Source organism: Coregonus clupeaformis, chromosome 17 (assembly GCF_020615455.1).
Source record: "Coregonus clupeaformis isolate EN_2021a chromosome 17, ASM2061545v1, whole genome shotgun sequence".
Taxonomy (NCBI): domain Eukaryota; kingdom Metazoa; phylum Chordata; class Actinopteri; order Salmoniformes; family Salmonidae; genus Coregonus; species Coregonus clupeaformis.
In genome coordinates, this window is record NC_059208.1 from 51,708,020 (window position 1) to 51,727,182 (window position 19,163).

At 44.6% G+C, this 19,163-nt stretch overlaps 1 pseudogene; it reads right to left on the bottom strand.

The window, feature by feature from the left end:
* Positions 1–1,110: 1,110 nt before the first annotated feature.
* On the bottom strand, positions 1,111–18,355 carry LOC121585854 (annotated as a pseudogene).
* Positions 18,356–19,163: the final 808 nt, after the last annotated feature.

Genomic DNA, 19,163 nt, shown 5'->3' on the forward strand with positions numbered 1-19,163 from the left:
ATGGCAATTACCCATGGATCTTATTTTATTACTCATCCAGTAACAATCATGGCTTTAAAATGAAATCGACTTCCTTATTATCCAAAGTCACCCTAGTCCATTTAAACAAGCAATAGAAAAATATATACTAATACTTTGTACAATACTGGTTTTGGTCCAAACAAAAGTGGATCAGAAATGCCAATATACTTTTAGTCTTCAAAGGATCCCAATTTGCATTTAAGTTTTTTTAAATGGATTTCAGGCAACTTTGAATATAGGGATTTACATAATAAATTCTAATGACAAAAATGCTGAATGCGGAGTTGGTTTAACACACAAATTCAACTTCACAGATAAAAAAAAAAGCAAATGACTATTTACAGGTTTTTATAATATTCAAAGGCCAATTAAGAGAGAGCGGCAGAAGGTGAAGGGAAAGAACATGAATCATAATAAAGGGAAGAGAAAGAGGGAACAAGAGAAAATATGAGAATAAAGGAGAGGAGAGCGACAGAGGGGTAAAAAATAAAAAGTAAGAACAGTGAACAGATTTGGAACTACAGATGTACAAAGTCCTAAGGAGGGTATTTTAGGAGTCAGCCTCCGGCCCCAATCTCCACGGGCCTCTCTTCCCCATCCTCCTTACTGCCTCCATTTAAACACATTCATATGCTTCTCACCTACGACTGTCTGACAGCCTCAACCGGCCACTACCACACATGACACTTCCATTCAGTTTATACACATATACACACACACACACACACACACACACACACACACCCCTCAACATGTACAATGAAACCAAACACCTCAAAACAAACACAGTCATTCAGTACACAGAAACCTGTACATACAGCATACACGCCATTGACACCATGGCAACGTCTGAAATTGCACCCTATTCCAGACCCCATGATGTACACTGCTTCAAACTCATGGGTTAAACAAAGTGCACTACATAGGGAGTAGGGTGCCATTTGGAATTCGTCCCCACGGCTTTTATTAACCTCTGCATGAACTTTAGCAGTTCATAACCTGATCACCCATACTAATCAAAGCAACAGTAAGATTTTTACACTATCAACTCTTTCAATTTCAGTTTTTGCATTTATATTTTAATTACAAAAAGTCATGACAATGTTCTAGCAGACATTTGGAGGTGTTGAAAATATACATCTTTCCTGTTTGTTGAGCAGACGTTTCTCGCTTGATTGTGTTGTTGCCATCATAGGTTCATTTGCAGTTTATTTATTTTTTAAAGTCTGACACCTGCTCTGTACGAGGGTCCCTCTCTCTAGTTGCTCTTGGGTCTACCACCCACCCACCCATCAGAATATCACCCATACATCCCCAGATAGGGGCTTCATCATAGCATCTTTCTTCACATGCTAAGTACTTCAGTGTTTGTCCAGAGGAAGTAGTCCCGTCTATGCTTGAAAGGGTCAAGTCTAGTCCGATGGATGTTTTACTTCTTACGCCGGACAGCTGTTTTGATCTTGCGTCTAGCGATTGAGTTCTGTCCTGCAGGGGCTGCAGTGAAGGTGGTGCTCTTCGTTGACCTGTAGTAGGGGATAAGACATCAACACACAATTCAAACTTAGCGTACGCACATCCAATAACTTGCAGACGTTTGGTACAAAAAGGCATCCATTTTTTAAAAATTATTATTTTACATTTTAGTCATTTAGCAGACGCTCTTAACCAGAGCGACTTATAGTTATTGAGTGCATAAAAGTTTTCATACTGGCCCCCCGGGGGAAAATCAAACCCACAACCCTGGCATTGCAAGTGCCATGCTCTACCAACTGAGCAACACAGGGCCCATATATATATATATATATATATAACACACACACACACACACAATGACTTGGGACTAATAACAACCACTAAACCAGGGGATGCAACAATTCTGAGAGCATATGAATACCAATGTATTTATATAGGGACAGGTGAATTTGGGCCAATCCTTATCAGGAGTTGGAGCTATTGGACTCACCCAATAAAGGTAGGGGCCGCTGCGAAGTTAAAGCCACCTCCAGGTGCACTGGGTTGGGGTGCCATGGAGGGCGTGGCAGAAGGGGCGGGGGACCCTCCTGGTGCCCCTCCGAAAGCAAACACCCCTGTGCTGTTACTGGAGGTGCCGAATGCACTGTTTCCTCCGAACTGGAAACCTCCACCTGGTAAAACCATGGACACCAGGTGAATCATTGAAGTTGAATCTTTAACGTTGCGTGATAGGATGATTCAAAAGCCATCACACTAATCAGACTGAGTAGTAAAATGTATTTTCTGAATATCATATCAATCTTAAATGATTCTTGTTTTTTATTATCTTCAGAATGTATTCATACCCCTTGACTTACTCCACATTTTGTTGTGTTACAGGCCGAATTCAAAATATATTTATCTCACTCATAAACACACCCCATAATGACAAAGTGAAAATATGTTGAAATATTTTAGCAAATTTATTGAAAAGGAAATACAGAAATCTCTCATTTACATAAGTATTCACATTCCTGAGTCAATACTTTGTAGAAGCACATTTGGCAGCGTTTACAGCTGTCTTTCTGGGTAAGTCTCTAAGAGCTTTGTAACCCTGGATTGTGCAACATTTGCACATTATTCTTTTTAAAATTCTTCAAGCTCTGTCAAGTTGGTTGTTGATCATTGCTAGACAGCCATTTTCAAGTCTTGCATAGATTTTCAAGCTGATTTAATTCAAACCTGTAACTTGGCCACTCAAGAACATTCACTGTCGTCTTGGTAAGGAATTCCAGCGTATATTTGGCCTTGTGTTTTAGGTTATTGTCCTGCTGAAAGGTGAATTTGTCTCCCAGTGTCTGTTGGAAAGCAGACCAGGTTATCCTCTAGGATTTAGCCTTTGCTTAGCTCTATTCAGTTTCTTTTTATCCAAAAAAGCTCCTTAGTCCTTGCCAATGACAAGCATACCCATAACATGATGCAGCCGCCACCATGCTTGAAAATATGATGAGTGGTAGTGATGTGTTGTGTTTGCCCCAAACATAACGCTTTGTATTTAGGACAAAGTTAATTTCTTTGCCATATTTTTTGCAGTTTTACTTTAGTGCCTTATTGCAAACAGGATGCATGTTTTGGAATATTTGTATTATGTACAGGCTTCCTTCTTTTCACTCTGCCATTTAGATTAGTATTGTGGAGTAACTACAATGTCGTTGATCCATCCTCAGTTTTCTCCTATCACAGCCATTAAACTGTGTAACTGTTTTAGTCCCCATTGGCCTCCTTGTGAAATCCCTGAGCAGTTTCCTTCTTCTCCGGCAACTGAGTTAGGAAGGACGCCTGTATCTTTGTAGTGACTGGGTGTATTAATACACCATCCAGTCTAATGAATAACTTCACCATGCTCAAAGGGATATTCAATGTCAGCTTTTTTATTTTTACCCATCTACCAATAGGTGCCCTTCTTCACGAAGCATTTGAAAACCTCCCTGGTCTCTGTAGTTGAATATGTTTGAAATTCACTGCTTGACTGATGGACCTTACATATATGTGTGGGGTTTGTATGTGTGGGGTATAGTGATTCAAAAATCATGTTAAACACTATTATTGCACACAGAGCATGCAATTTATTATGTGACTTGTTAAGCACATTTTTACTCCTCAACTTATTTTAGGCTTGCCATAACAAAGGGCTTGAATACTTATTGACTCATGACATTTCAGCTTTCCATTTTTAATTAATTTGTAAACATTTCGAAAAACATAATTCCACTTTGACATTATGGGGTAGTGTGTGTAGGCCAGTGACACAAAATAAAAATGTAATCCATTTTAAATTCAGGCTGTAACAACAAAATGTGGAAAAAGTCATGGGGTGTGACTACTTTCTAAATGCACTGTACATACACAAAATAACCCCAGATAAAGTGACAGTAGAAACCCACCTGGTGTGGCGGGGGTGGATGAGCCAAAAGCGGGCGTGGAGTTGGCTTGCTGGCCGAACACAGGGACAGAGTGCTGGGAGGCTGTGGCAGAGAAGGGGGACGGTGCTGGAGAACCAAACGCAGGGGCATTGGGCTGGGAGGTACCCTGACCAAAGGTAGGAGCTTGTCCCGACCCAAAGCCAGTGGAGGAGGCAGGGCTGAATACAAACGGAGCATGGGCTGCTGATGGAGCTGGAGAGAGAGAGAGAAGTTAAAATAGCGCTGATTACATTTCAACCAACTACAAACAAGAGCGCTAAAGCGGCAAAACATCTTGGGTCAACTATTGGTCAATGTGGCCAACAGCTTCACTTATTAGATAAAGAGAAGTTTGCAGAAAAACCACAACGCTATCAATTCACATTAGTAGAATAGTGCAGCGGCAACAGTCAGGGGTGAAAAATAAAAAAGAATCCTTGAAAATAAGTCCTAAAAGTAGCCAACCTGTAGATGAGGCAGTGGAGGGCGCTGCCGCTCCAAAAGTGAAGGAGGGAGCAGCAGTGTTAGGTCCAGACCCAAACAGGAAGGGCTGAGCCGGGCCAGGGTTCAGGGAGGCTGCAGAGGCAGGCAGGCTGTCCTGGTTCGGCCCAAACAAGAAGGACTTGGCTGGGGTGGCCTCACTGGAGGCACTCTGCCCGAACAGGTAGGTACTGGGGGCCGGGATAGGGGCTGGGGTAGTGGTGCTCAGGGGCCCAAACAGACTGGGGGCAGTGGTGGTGGAAGAAGAGGTGGTGGTTGCCATGAACCCAAACGCTGGCTTTGAGGCTGCAGCATCTGCAAGAAAAACAACAAAAACGACTGAATGAAGTGAAGAATGATTGGTTTAAGTGTAGACAGCGTGTTCATTCATTACAAACACATACATTTGAATAGTGGAGGAAAAAAAGAATAATCAAAAAAAAATATTCATAATTTTACAGTAGAACATCCATTTATAGAATTATAGTAGAACATCCATTTATAGAATTGACAAATACAAAATTGGTTAATAATAACATTAACTATTGCAGCGTATCCCTCCCACCTGTAGAGCTTTGCCCAAAGCTGAATGAGGGCTTAGGGGCTTTTGCTGCTGGGGTCTCGCTGTCGTCTGCCAGCTTCCCAAAGGCGAAGGTAGGTGCTTTGGGCTGGTCTGCAGATGGATCTAGCATACTGAAGGAAAAGCCTCCAGGGGGAGCCGATTCCTCCGCCTCTTTACTTGCAGCACTGAATAGGAACCCAGACCTCATAGAGGCCTCCTTCTCGTCAGGCTTCCCAAAGGTGAAAGGGTCCTGGTCTTTCTCTTGCGATTCCCCGAATATGCTGCCCCCTAGTGGTGTGGCCAGGGCAGGAGGCTCGGCCTCAGCCAGCTTCCCAAACATATGAGCTGCTGCTGTTTCTGTAGAAGCTCCACTGTCGTTCTCTGTAGAGACAGGAAGGCTTAAAGTAGAGGAGGTGGTTGTGGTTGCCGGTTTTGATAGTCCAAAGGAGAACCCTCCGTCCGAGGGTTTGCTCTCCGTGCTAACAGCTGCTGCAGTGCCGAACGAGATCCCACCGCTGACGCCAAATTTGAACCCGGCACCCATACTCAGGGCTTCATCCTTCTTCCCCTCGGCCGCTGCAGGGGTGGAAGCAGCAGCAGCTCCAAATCTGAAACCCTCTGTGGAGCTGCTGAATTTGAAGCCTGCAGAGCTGCTGGTGTCTGTCGAGGTGGTGTCTGATGAGCCAGCTGCACCGAATTTGAAGCCCCCTGAAGAGGAGGAGTCAGAGAGGGTGCCGCCGAATTTAAAGCCCCCTGAAGAGGAGGAGTCAGAGAGGTTGCCGCCGAATTTGAAGCCCCCAGAAGCAGAGGCTGAGTCCGATGACGCCCCCAAGCCAAACTTGAAACCCCCTGAGCCGGTGTCAGACAAGGACTGGATACCAAACGACGAGGAACCGAACGCTGAAAGAGACAGAGGATCACATTAATTAACTACTTCAGAATTCTGTATTAAAAAAACTAAACTGTTATCATGAATTTCCTTATCTTAGTTCAGGCTTCACATCTCTCCTCACTAATATCAAAAGATCTTGCTACAATGACAAAGCCCTCTAACGAAGCCTCTATAATACAGAAAGATGGCAGTTGACAGCTGTACGTACCTTTGGGCTCTACTTTAACCCCAGGCTTGTGGGTCTGACAGGCCACACATGCCTGGTCTGCTCCCCTTGTTCTGAACACAGCACACGTCACACTCCCACGCTCCCTCTGGCTTCTTGAACTGGGCCCCAAAGCCTAGTAGAGGAGTGGTGCTGACAGGGGCGGGAGTTAGAGATGGAGGCGCTGCCGTCGCTCCTGTTAGGAAGATGATATGAGCGATAAGCAAAAATGTAAACATACATTTGCACCAGATTTCCTTTAAAATACTTTCTTGAAGATCTTTTGATGCAAAATGAACAGTCGGTCAAGATAGCAGTATGGAGACAACAAATTATCTCAACAGGCAACTTCATGAGAAAAAACACCTATAAGCAAGAAAAAGAAAACCCACCAGGTTGTTCTCTCTTCTCATTAGCTGGCTTAGTGCTCATACAGGAAACACACTTGATGTCCTGCGCCTTGTTCTGCACCATGCACACGTCACACTCCCACGCACCCTCCGGCTTCTTAAACTTGTCCCCGAAGCCCAGGAGGGGGGCAGCAGCGGGCAGAGTCTTAGCCTCCGAGAAGGCAGGCAGAGTCAGTGTGGCCTTAACTCCAGTCCCAGGCTTGGCTGTCTCACAGGCCACACATTTGACCACTTGAGGCTTGTTCTGAACCAGACAAGTGTCACAGTCCCAGCTTCCCGCAGGCTTTGTGAACAGGGCTCCAAAACCAGCAGCAGCAGTAGTGGTGGTGGTGGAACCCTCCAGCCCGGACAACGTTGTGAAGGGTTTACTGTCGGTCTTTGCTAAAGAAGAATTTGGTTGTGGGGTAATACAGGCCACACACTTTGTGTCAGTGGGTTTGTTCTGCACCATGCAGACATCACAGTCCCAGGAGCCTGTAGGCACTTTGAACAAGTCCCCAAGGGAGGGGGCGGTGGACAGGGCTGGGGTCTCCTGGGGGCTTTGGGGACAGGGGAGGTCTGAGTAACAGGAACGGCAAACCCTATGGGAAAGAAGAGCTAGGGTTAAAAACCACCCTAAAACCAGATAGAAATATAAAGACACTATTTGAAAATACACTAATTTAAACCCACCATTAAAAAGAGACACATAACACTGTCATGACAGATTACATAAACAGTCATGACAGATCACATGTAGTCCCCTGTAGCTCAGTTGGTAGAGCATGGCGCTTGCAACTCCAGGGTTGTGGGTTCGTTTCCCACGGGGGGCCAGTATGAAAACGTATGCACTCACTTAACTGTACGTCGCTCTGGATAAGAGCGTCTGCTAAATGACTAAAATTTTTTTTTGAAATAAACAGTCATGACAGATCACATAAACAGTCATGACAGCTGATGGCAGATGACTTGTAAGTCTTATAATAGAGATCAGGTCAAGCGTTACTAGAAACGTCAAGATTCTGTATTAATATTTCCGTCATTCTCACCAGGTCCTTTGAGGAGGTCCAGCACACTGCCCTGTTTCAACACCTTGGCTGGTTTAAACGGCCCTTCTAACTCCTCCATGCTCTCACTGGCAGCGTGCTTCACTACAGAGACACCAATGGAAACAACAGAAGAACCATTAGCTATGAAATTGGTTTCCCTTTACATCAAGGCTTGGATCTTGTTCTTATCCAGGAGGTGATCCACGCTTACCTGCTGCCACTACTGGGGTGGCCATCTTCCCGTTGGATAGTGACAGACCCGTTTTCACTACAGGTGCACTGAATGTAAACCCAGACTAAGAGACAGAAGATGGTCAACATCAGTCAGTGCAGTGATCTCACCATTGTGGAATGTCAAAACAGAAACAACGATATTCTGCGGGGGTAACACTCATCACAGCAGGCATACTCAAGCTGCGGTAAAGCTGTGGGACTTACAGATGGGGAGAAGGACGGTGGGCTAGCAGCAGTTGTCATGACAATAGGGGAGGAGAAGGTGAAAGGTGTGGAGGGAGGGGTAGAGGGGGCTGTAGTCGGTGGCACCTGAAAGAAAGACAGACTTCATGGTCATTAGGATGGACACTAAACACATTTGGATACATTCAAATAAAAACAACTGAAGATATCAAAAGTCAATGGCTACGTCCCAAATGGCACCCTTTTCCATAAATAGTGCATTACTTTTAACCAGGGCCCTATGGGGCCAAAAGTAGAGCACTATAAAGGGAATAGGGTGTCCTATGGGACACAGTCAAATGGAGCTGGACGGACCTCGTTAGTGACGGGCTCCTCCAGGACAGGAGTGGAGGTGGCAGTGGCAGTGGGCTTGGTGGTGGAGAAGCTAAAGCTGGGCAGACTGATGGAGGTGTTGATAAGTAGAGAGATGGCCGGCAGGGCCGGTAGCTCAGCAATCTGAAGAGAGGAGTCAGAGTGTAGAAAACAGTTAACAGTACTATACATGAACCAGAATATCTCTACTACACATAGCGGCGTATGGCAATAATTTCCTTGCACAATTAGACAATTATTGTTTCAACCCGACCCCCCCACCCCCATTTCCAGCCCTGCTCAGAAACATTTCAGAACTAACCAATCATTTATTGCCTGGATCCCAAACTTCTCGCCAGACAGAATAGGAGAAGGGATCAGAGAGAATAAGAGATGAGCACCCACCTCGTCTTCAGGTCGTTTGGACGAGGGTCGTGTGCTGGTCCTCTCCCTCTTCACCTTCCCTCCTCCTGACCCTGTGCTTCTGGCTGCAGGAGTGCTGGACAGAGGGTAGGTGGGCAGACTGCTGCTTGTGCTTTGAGAAGGACCTGCCACTGCTTCAGGAATCAGAGGGGATTGTCTTGTGGGCTGGAGATGGTGGAGCAAAGGTTAAAGGTTAAACATGAAGCAAAACAAGTCTGGTTCTATGGACTGGCTGTACATTTGGAAAGCAACTCTTGAATGAAACAACCTTCACATCTACCCAACTACAGCCAACCCAACGGTCTATGGACGGGGTTTAAAAGAATCAGCCCGGTGTGTAGTCGCAGTTGGTAGGGCTGGGCGATACTGCCTAAAAATCATATCTCGATTTTTTCAAACTTGTGGGTGATGCACAATATACAGTATAAATATACTTTATTTTTATCTCTAAATAAGCTTTGTTTACATTTACATTTTAGTCATTTAGCAGACGCTCTTATCCAGAGTGACATACAGTTAGTGAGTGCATACATTATTATTTTATTTTTTTCATACTGGCCCCCCCATGGGAATCGAACCCACAACCCTGGCATTGCAAAACGCCATCCCTGCCGGCCATTCCCTCCCCTACCCTGGATCCAATTGTGCGCCGCCCCATGGGTCTCCCGGTCGCGGCCGGCTACGACAGAGCCTGGATTCGAACCAGGATCTATAGTGGAGGCGCAGTGGTCTAAGGTCAATACACACTGCAACTCAAACAGTCAGGAATAATCTAATGAATTCAGGGCTTGTAAAATTATCCCTATTTATTTATTTTATCAAAATAGTTTAACCTGCATTTTTTTTTTTTTGTCAAATCACTGATCTGGCTTTCAAGTATGTCTATGAAAATGCAATTTTTGTTTTAAAAAAAATAACCAGAGCCAAAATTAACACAGGTCTCATAAACAATCTATCAAACACAAGCCCACCTGCTAGTGAGTAGAGAGCTAATCTTTATAACCAACTTGGAGTGGCCTACCTGGATAAGATTATTATTATTGCTCAGAATGAGAATGTCACGAGAATTTTGTTATCTCAATGGTTGAAGTCAACTACTTCTCAAGCTTTGAATAATTCCCAGAGGTTGTTTAATTCATTATTAACTATTAATGTCTCCCGAGTGGCGCAGTGGTCTAAGGCACTGCATCGCAGTGCTAGCTGTGCCACTAGAGATCCTGGTTCGAATCCAGGCTCTGTCGTAGCCGGCCGTGACCGGGAGACCCATGGGGCGGCGCATAATTGGCCCTGCGTCGTCCAGGGTAGGGGAGGGAATGGCCGGCAGGGATGTAGCTCAGTTGGTAGAGCATGGTGTTTGCCACGCCAGGGTTGTGGGTTCAATTCCCACGGGGGGCCAGTATGAAAAATTAAATAATAATGTATGCACTAACTGTAAGTTGCTCTGGATAAGAGCATCTGCTAAAATGACTAAAATGTAAACTAGAGAATTAAAGTCCAATTTCTGCAATGAATCAGTTTCTTTATTCATGAGAGCTCTGGCCTCTCAAGTTCAGAGCCCATCCTTTATACACACACGTCAGACGAAAATCCCACCCACTTTAGGCGGGCTGTATTTTTCCACTGTACACATATTTGTTATCTCAATTCTGCAACATGTTTCATAATCTTCTCAGAGCCTAACAGTTTCTCCCCTCCCTGAGTTGGGAGGCCTATTTCCCATTATTGGTTTCACAGTTGTCACAAGTTGTCTGTCCTAACTCCTACTTATATTGCTAAATTGTAACACAACATCATAACCTTAACTTGTCCTACGCACACACATTACTAGATTATAGTCTTATTATTCTAATACATTTCACACCGTTATATAGTTTCAGGGTGGAATACTTTTAGTCACTACTTTTAACATTTAAATTCTTCTATCAGAGAAAGAGTTGCAAATTCCTTATATAAAAAGTGTATTTTCATGCTCATTGCACACTTATAAAATACAGACTAGCCAGCTGGCGCAAAAGTCTGTGGTCCTCTGTAGCTCAGCTGGTAGAGCACGGCGCTTGTAACGCCAAGGTAGTGGGTTCGATCCCCGGGACCACCCATACACAAAAAAAAATTATGCACGCATGACTGTACGTCGCTTTGGATAAAAGCGTCTGCTAAATGGCATATTATTATTATTATAAAATGCTGCTAGCGGTACGTGGTACCGCATGCGACAAACTGAGCATTCATTTCCCACAATCATGTTCATTGATGCTCTCGTTTTAGTAGGGCCTGCTCTGTTATACATGTCGGGGGTGGAGACACAAAAAGGGTCGTTAGAAAGGTTCAGTTCTCGTCCATTATAGTAAAATAATGTCTAAGTGTTTCGGTCTCCATATGACCGATTCTGTTGAACCAAACCTCAAATGCAAATGCGTGTTTAAACTGCTGTTGTCAGAGGAAGAAGTTATATTTTGTCGGATGGCAGGGCTTGGAGTCTGTGTGCGAGTGGGAAGGTGCAAAGTGCACACAGCAAAGAAGGAGACGAGACCAAAAAGACATAGAACGCTCATAAAAACAAACCAATAATTATTGTGATAGGGCATTCAGAACATTAATTCAAATTAATTGATTAACTTGATATATGGCCCAGCCCTAGTTGCTGGACATCGTAGTTGGTCCCGATTCAACATGCAGAAACAGCTATGGACAGTTAGTCGGAGTTGGGGGAAGACTTCAACACATCATCGATAGTTAGCTGTCTGTAGTTGTATGGATGCGTAGAAGCCATTAGCTGACTAATGTGGAGGTGGGGGGTCCTCACCGTGTCTCTGGGGGGTTCGGGTTAGGCACCCGGGGATCAGAGAGGGCCTGAAGGACATTGAGCGGTTCCCAGACACCGACGCTGATGCTGGGATCACCAGCCTCTGGACTGGTGGGAGGGGAGAGTCCAGCTGTAGGGGAACACAGAAAAGTCAGATAAATACTCAAAACAACATGTCCCATGTACACACGCATACAAAAATTTAAAACGCTCAAATTTTATTCTCAGCTCTCCAATCCATATATGGCCATTATCAACAGCTGGGTTAATCTGGTCAAATAAAACCCCAGAGGTTTGAATATAATTGCATGTGCCAAATCTTCATCGTACCAAAAGTGTTTGCATGTCCTTGAACACATCATCCGTTTGAAACCTGACCAGAACCCTGTGCGCCAGCATCCTTACCGTGTGCCTGAGAGGCTGGTGGTATCCCTCAAGGAAAAGGTCCACACCATAATATAGATGGATGTTGTCGAACCATCGTCAAGAGAATGGAGCAGCCCCATTGTCATCCACCCTAAAGAAGGATGGCTCTTTGCGTGTCTGCATGGACTTCCGTAAGGTGAATGCCATCTCCCAGTTTGATGCCTACCCCATGTCCCACATTGACGACTTACTGAAGAGAATAGGTGGAGCTCATCACATCACCACGTTGGATCTCTGCAAAGGGTACTGGCAGGTGCCCCTGGACGAACAGTCCAAGGCCTACACTGCCTTCCGGATGCTGATGGGCCTGTTCCAGTTCAAGGTTATGCAGTTTGGGCTTCATGGGGCCCCTGCGACTTTCCAGAGGCTCATGGACAAGGTCCTCCAGGACTGTGACGATTGCTGTGCTGCCTAGTTGGATGACGTGGTGATCTACAGCCACTCCTGGGAGGAGCACATACAGGGTCTTAGCAGAGTCCTGGGGAAGATCCATGATGCAAGCCTCAGGCTTAACCTCCTGAAGTGTGAGTGGGTAAAACAGGAGACATAGTACCTAGGTTGCCAGCTGGGTAAAAGTAAAGTTCGGCCTCAGGTGGAAAAAGTGGAGTCCTTTAGGAACAGCCCTGAACGCAGAACCAAGACACAGGTGAAGTCCTTCCTAGGTCTGGCAGGGTGGTACCGGAGATTCATTCCCCAGTTCTCCACCATCGCAGTTCCCCTGATCAACCTCACCTCAAAAAGGTGGCAAGCAACCCTGTGAAGTGGACTGAGGAGTGTGAGGAAGCGTTCATGACGCTGAAAAAACACCTGTGCTCATCCCGTTCTCCAGAGCCCTGATTTTCAGAAGAGGTTTCTCGTACAGGTGGACGCGTCAGCTGTGGGAATTGGAGCTCTACTGCCCCAAGGGGAGCCATGAGAGGAGCTCCCAGTGCTGTACCTGAGTCGGAAGCACTTGCCCAGGGAAACCAGGTATTCAACCATGGAGAAGGAGTGTCTGGCTATAAAGTGAGCACTAGACAGCCTCCGGTACTACCTTCTTTCCCAGGTTTGAAATGCCATAATGTCAGCTGTCAGTGTCAAGAGATATTGTATTGGGTTTTTGAAGATAAACACTAGCTGGGCAATATGGACCAAAATCCATATCCCGATAAATTGACTGAATTACCACAATAACTAGAACGATACGTTTATAACAATGTGCACCAGGTATTTTTTTAAATATATTAAAATATTACTACTACTTTAGCCCTTTTCGCACAAGACTATTATTACTAGAGAACGTTGGTTATGTAATTATTACTCAAGAATGTCCGTTATTCCAGAGGACGATTCGGACAGGATTAGTTTTTCCAAACTGCCCCCTGTAATTCTTACCTTTCTTTCAATAAATTGACAGTTATGACGGAAGCCTGGAGGTTTTTTTCTAGGTGATAACAGGGCTACACTGATAACTCGAGCTTGGTTCCCAAATGTCTAAACCATACCAAACCATCTTTGGTATAGTGTCGCCATAATATTTCAAATGAGGAAGTGTGCTCATAATCATTTGAATATTTTAGCGATCCGCAGTACGTCCTAAATGCTCCCCCAGCCTTCACACATTTCTCTCAAAACACAGGGATGTCGATTCACACGGGACTAGTATTATCAGAGGACCTTGGAGTTCGCCAAAAAACAGTAGGTTATTCTGGCTGGAATTGTTACTCTCCTGCCATTTAAGCATTACTGACATGGCAGATTCGGCCGGGACTAAAACCACAGATGTGGTGTTTTGTGCTCGTGCACATACATTACCCGACCTCCCACAGCAAAGTAATCCCGTCCGAATAGGGCTTTTGACTGTGGTCGCTATCAATTGTCCCATTCACAATCACCCATATTAACAAACGTATTTAATTTCAAACCTTTCTCTAGAAGGGTCCTATAGGTTATTTATCGTAATGAACGATATCAGCAAAATGTCCACGATAAAGGGTCGGTGTCTCTTACAAACACTTACCCGTTTTTTTTGGGCCTGGAAATGTGAACGGTCTAGAGTGCTGCCATCCAGGGACTGCAGGACATAAGAGAAAGAAATGTGAGCTAAGTAACAATGACGACCATTGAGAATTTTAAAAAAGAGAAATTCATAACACATACTGTTGACAAGGGAGAGGACACTGTAGAGGGGATTCTCTTGGCATCCTGTTAAACACAAACAAACAAATGATGCATTTGTTAACATAAATAACTTTCTACAGAGACATTTCCCATAGCTTGATAGCCAAGTTGACACCACAGGAGGTTGGTGGCACCTTAATTGGGGAGGACGGGCTCGTGGTAATGACTGGAGCGGAGTAGGTGGAAAGGTATCAACAACATCAAACACATGGTTTCCATGGTTTCCATGTGTTTGATGCCATTCCATTCGCTCCATCCAGCCATTATTATGAGCCGTTCTCCCCACAGCAGCCTCCACTGGTTGAAATGTATACATTATTTCCTTGTGCGGATTCACCACTTCAAATGGCTTCTCCAGAAATAAAGAAATGCAGGCCTAACAGCTGACACTAATACTATATACACAGAGGATCTATACAACACATCTCTATCAGACGGTTCTGTAGCCATTGTGCCAAGCTGAAATGGCCCCTGTTCATGCGAATCTGAGGGTTCCATATTTAATTCAACGTAAACAACTTTATTGGTACGCACAGCGAGGGGGCTGGACATGCGCTCCAGGGACTGTAGGATGCGTCGGGGCGGTAGCGCTGGTCACCCCACAGGGCTGAGCCCCAGCAGGCTTGGCCTTGATCTGTCTCCGCAATGGAGCCTAGAGGGGAAAATACACATCCATCAATAACATTCTATTTACATAGAGAAGCACTTTTTACAAACCCAATTACCACAAAGTGATTAACGGCAAACATGGTTTGAATGAATGCCAAGTTAATGAAATAGCACTGGTGGAAATGCAGAGCATCAAACAGCTCAGGGGTTGTGTTTCCACGGAAAAAAATGATAAAATACATAAGATATCTTGCTGTGTTTTGTAAATGCCGATCTAAAAATGCTTCTTACTGTAATTTCTGCCCAGAATCAGACTAATTTTGTGCTTCAGTTGCACTTCTCCACTCGGATGAGAATTCACAAACGGGCGTTCTATCAGCAGACAGCGCTCTGACTGATGTGGAGCTACTTTTCTCAGTGTAGCCAGTCTACTTTTCTCAGTGTAGCCAGTCTACTTTTCTCTGGTAAAATGCAAGATTAACTTCAAGCAAAACATTAGGAATAGTAGCTGGCTACATTCTTTCTATGATAAACATTAGAAATGGTTTTTGCAAAAATGCTCATTTACTGGTGTGGCTGCTAGCCAAATAGTGTTGCACTTCTGCTGTCATCCAATGAAAATCAAGCTATTGTCTGCCAAATGTGTTGCACTAATGTATTTTCTCTTATGGAAAACTATAGATGCATGCTGCTGATCACTCAATTGAGGCAACAACAAAAAAAACACACTTGCCTTTCAATATAAAAACGCAAGTGAAATGGTTTAAAATGCAGATTTCTGAACTCTGCAGCTGCATTTCCCCTGACTAACATAATATCTACTATCTGTTATTATTCAGCACAGGGCATCACAGCTCTATTTCCCCTGACTAACATCATATCTACTATCTGTTTGAAATGAAATTGTTGGTGCTGGCAGCCCAGAATATAGCTTTTTTTTTGGGGGGGGGGAATCAATAGGGAAACACTTGTGAGTTGTAGTGGAGTGGGGAGCTTACCTGGTAAGGTGTGGCTGTGCGTGAGCGGCCTGTTCTAACAGCAGCCGCTCCCCCGTAGGTAGTCTTCCCTGGGTAGAAGGGGGAATCCCCCAACTGACTGGAGTTCAGCACTGAACTGTTCAACGTAGACTAGCGGAGAAGAAAAACATGGAGGCCGAATATCAAACACAATCATAATGCAGCACCAGCAAGTTTCCAAGCCACGTGTATGTATGCATGCATGCAGGTTTTCCTGTAAAGAATTTGGGTAAATTATTAGCTGTCATTATTGCAACTGGTCGAAGTAAATCAATTTAACATCGGTAGCAAAGCGAGTAGAGTTTGCGGACTCTAGACTGGCACTCACAGTGGAGGACTGACTTGACTGACTGACACTCACAGTGGAGGAAGTCCCAAAGACAGACAGGTTGAACGCAGGCTTTTTGAGACTGGACTGGGACTGCTGGGGCCCAGAGTGGGTCCGGTCCATCTCCGGAGACCAGAGCTGGGGTAGCGACGTGGTCTTAAAGTTCGGTACATCTGGGGACAGAGAAGAGACATTTTTGTGTGATTAATCAAACTTGTGTCATGCATCTATGTAACAAAGGACTGAATTTCAGCAATACTGTCTACGCATACTAAAATGTTATATTCAAAATTTGGGAAATTATTTCCCACAGCCACTTCCTACCATTAAAATATATTCTGCTGACTCTAGACCTCAACAGGATTGCTCGTGGCCAAAATGTGATTGAGTACTTTCCACACACACAATCCACAAAACACACTACCTTTTTCTGATGCGCGTGATGAGAAGCCGCTGGTGGTGGAGATGTTGTCGTCCTCGTGCTGGGAGCTGTTGTCCTTGATCTCTTTGACCAGGGTGAAGCTGGACGAGGCCCCAGCGAAGGGGCCCCCGGAGAAAGGGGCGGAGGAGGTGGAGGGCTCGGAGAACAGGGAGCTGGGGCCCCGCAGGGCCGGGGAGGCGTCCAGGGAGGGGAAGTGGAGGTGGGTGCGGTTGAGGGGGGCCTCAACAGAACATCCTGGAAGTTCAGGGATGCCCTGCTTGTCGAAGGCTCTGGAGGTTAAGATGGGTTGAAATGACTAGGGTTAAGATGGGTTGATCCATATTTTGAGCTTCAAAATTGCACTGAGGTCCCAAGGCAAGTTCAAATACTGGAATTAGGCTAAACAATCCAAAAACAAAGGATTAAATATCTAAAAATATAATACAGCACCAATGGGCTAGATCTCTGCCATATGTCATAAATATATCTGATATACTGTATATTATACCATATCTGCTCACCTGTATTGCTGCTACCGGGCTCTGCAGAGTCCCGTCCATCAGGAAGGGGGTCTACCTCCTCGCTGTCATTAGGGGAGGGGCCTGGCTATTCGGCTCCTCCCCCACCATGGCCCCTCCCCCTTCTGCAGCCTCCCCGTTCCTGAAGTATTTCTGCAGCCAAGAAGGAACGATGCTCTTGACTGTGTCTGTCACTCGACTAATCAGGCCTGACTGCTGCTCGTGAACAGAAAGAGGAGAGAAGGGTGGAGATAATAGAGGAGGGAGAGAGAAATGGGAAGGAGGGAGACTTTTAGGACAATAGGTTGATATTTAAATGAGAAAATAAAACCGTGATGATGAACATCTGTTTGGTGAACGTCTACTGTTACAGTATCTAGCAAACTACACATTTATTCAGGGCAACAAACTACAAAAAAAGGCAAACACACTGATGATGAATATGTTACTAGGTATTGAACGAGACCGCAGTGGGTGCACAGCAAAGTAATTCCTCTCAAAGCCCTACTCAAAAGCTCTCAGTAGCTATGTTTCCATTAACTTGTCCAGTGATTTTTAGTCGACATTTACAAAGTTTGCATTGAAAATAGATGGGACAATTGCCTGCTACGGTGGGTTTCCATTTAATGGTATTGTGTAGATAGAAACAGTGGTGTAAGTGTTTCCATTACCCATTTAGGCAAATTGACATTAATAAATTGGCGACAGCCTGTATGCCCTCCCACCTATCTGTCTCAGGTAGCCTGCAAAAGCCAGCATGGATATAATCCAAGTAATATATTGGTCGTTTGCCATTGCCTAATATAGACTGGATCTGCTGTTTTGTCAGAACAACTGCTAGATTTGAGATTTCCCCTTTAGAACGTGAGGTGTGCAAGGGTGTATTCCTATAAACTGAAAAGAGAGCCGAAGTATTCCTCTAAAAGGGCTGGGGTAACAACCAATGGCTAGCCACACTGTTACCTTACCTGAGTGGAAGCATATCCACGTGTAAAGTGAAGGTCCTGGTTGATCTGATAGGCTGAGGCCCTCTGCAGCTTTGATCTATTGGTGACCAGATTGTTGTTGAATGACCAATCAGGTTGGGTGTACCTCAGGCCAGGCTTCAGAAAGCTTGGTTTCATGCCTGGAGAGGAATTATTAGAGGATATATACTGAACAAAAATATAAACACAACATGCAACAATTTCAATTATTTGACTGAGTTACAGTTCATATAAGGAAATCAGTTAATTGAAATAAATTCATTAGGCCCTAATCTATGGATTTCCACCCACTGGGCAGCCAGGCCTCGCCAATCAGAATGAGTTTCCCCCACAAAAATGACTTCATTACAGACAGAAATAATCCTGTTTCATCAGCTGTCCGGGTGGCTGGTCTCAGATGATCCTGCAGGTGAAGAAGCCGGATGTGGAGGTCATGGGCTGGCGTGGTTACACGTGGTCTGCGGTTGTGAGGCCAGTTGGTTGTGCAGCCAAATTCTCTAAAACGACATTTACATTTTAGAGTGGCCTTTTTGTGCACAAAATTGGAGAGAAATAAGATTTATATGCGTATGGAACATTTCTGGGATCTTTTATTTCAGCTCATGGAACCAACACTTTACATGTTGAGTTTATATTTTTGTTCAGTGTTGTCTTGCATTTTTCAAATTCTACCAAATGGACAATTATTGACTTACATTTTAGTCATTTAGCAGACGCTCTTATCCAGAGCGACTTAGTGAGTGCATACATTTTCATACTGGCCCCCTGTGGGAATCGAACACACAACCCTGCCGTTGCAAACGCCATGCTCTACCAACGGAGCTACACGGGACCTAAAAAAAAAGCTAAAAGGGTGTCATTTTTGTGCAATTTGGACCAACACTGGCTTCTTAATGTCCACTTCTTAGAGTAAAATAATACATTTTTCAGATTTCACAGTCAGTGCCTAAAATGATATTAAGCCTTTACTAACAGGAGAATGCATTAAACCACTTCCAAAATACATCACTTACCACATGATGAATTCAAAAGGATGAAAATGACAGAAGCATATAGCAAAGAGCTTGAACCTTCAGCAGCTTATTAGCAAACATTAAAAGTGAAATGTGGGAAATTTCAGAACTCTTCAGAATCACTTGGAATCCTCCTTTGGAGCTTTACAGTCTGTGACAAAACAACAATTTCTGACATCC